This window comes from Mastomys coucha, unplaced genomic scaffold (genome assembly GCF_008632895.1).
Source record: "Mastomys coucha isolate ucsf_1 unplaced genomic scaffold, UCSF_Mcou_1 pScaffold2, whole genome shotgun sequence".
In the NCBI taxonomy this organism is placed as follows: Eukaryota; Metazoa; Chordata; class Mammalia; order Rodentia; family Muridae; genus Mastomys; species Mastomys coucha.
In genome coordinates, this window is record NW_022196902.1 from 15816429 (window position 1) to 15817732 (window position 1304).

Genomic DNA, 1304 nt, shown 5'->3' on the forward strand with positions numbered 1-1304 from the left:
ATCTCTCTCCTTTCCCCCTCCTCTCTCCCTCTCTCCTTCCCTCCACACCTCCCTCCCTCCCTTCCTTGCTCCCTGTCCTCTTTTTGCATGAGCCCTTTCTCTCTTTCTCTTCCTCCTTTATTCCCTGCTTCCTTCCTGCTTCATTCTCCCCACAGTGACTTCCTTGGCCAAGGTCCTCAAGGCCATTGAAGTCACCTGAGAGCAGCTTTCCAATAAACCTGCCTTTAATATATTCTATTCTGGCTTGAATTGGCTTATTTTACTGGTGGAGAAATAGCCTATCAGAGTGGGGCACCACACCAGGCCTTGAAGTTTTTGTTATGGAGAATAAAATGGAAGATTCTAGGCCTTTTTGAAGATGAGTTCATTACAGCCTCTCTTCTCAGGGCCCTATGGCAGGAAGATTTAGGGGAGTTTTAAAATCTGTTTGAGACCTATTAGGGCTACTCTAGATAAAATTCACACTGACAAAGGGGATGAGATCCCCTAAGTCTCTGCAGAATTTTCACCCATGAGAAGGTCTACAGCATATTTATTTATTTATTTATTTATTTATTTATTTATTTTTTCGAGACAGGGTTTCTCTGTGTAGCCCTGGCTGTTCTCGAACTTACTCTGTAGACCAGGCTGACCTCGAACTCAGAAATCCACCTGCCTCTGCCTCCACCACCACCGCCCGACCACAGCATCCTTTTACCTGTTTACCAACCATGGGCAGTGTTGTTCCTGGAGGCTGGCTCCAGCATCGGGCTCTGCTGTCTCCTTTACTTTTCTCTCTAGTTCAGAGGGTTCCATGTTGGTCTATGACTAGATTCACAAGGGAGTTCTTTCTTGTGGTGAGACATCCCTGCTCACATCATACACTTTGGTAAACATCATATACTTTAGATGAGGAATTCAACGCGAGATTCTTTGTAAAATATTTTGAGCCAGGTGTGGTGGTGCAAACCTTTGATCACAGTGCTTGGGAGGCAGAGGCCAGCCAAAGCTTGCTACATAGTGACACAGTGCCTCAAAAAATATGTACACCTTTCTGAAACAAACAAAAACAAAACTTGAAGACAGTTTTATTTGAATTTAAAGAAAGCCCCAGGGCAGGCAACCTGCACTGTCTGAAGCTGCAGAGAGGAGACAAAAAGCAACAAAGCCTTGTTTGAGTTAGGCTTGGAGGTTGGAACCAAATTGGCTCTGGCCAGCATCTGAAAGCAAGAGAAGAAGAAAAAAATGAGAGAGAGGGGGGTGGAGAGAAAGAAAGAGAGACAGAAAAATAGAGACAAGAGAGGAGAAGGAGAGAGAGAGAGAGA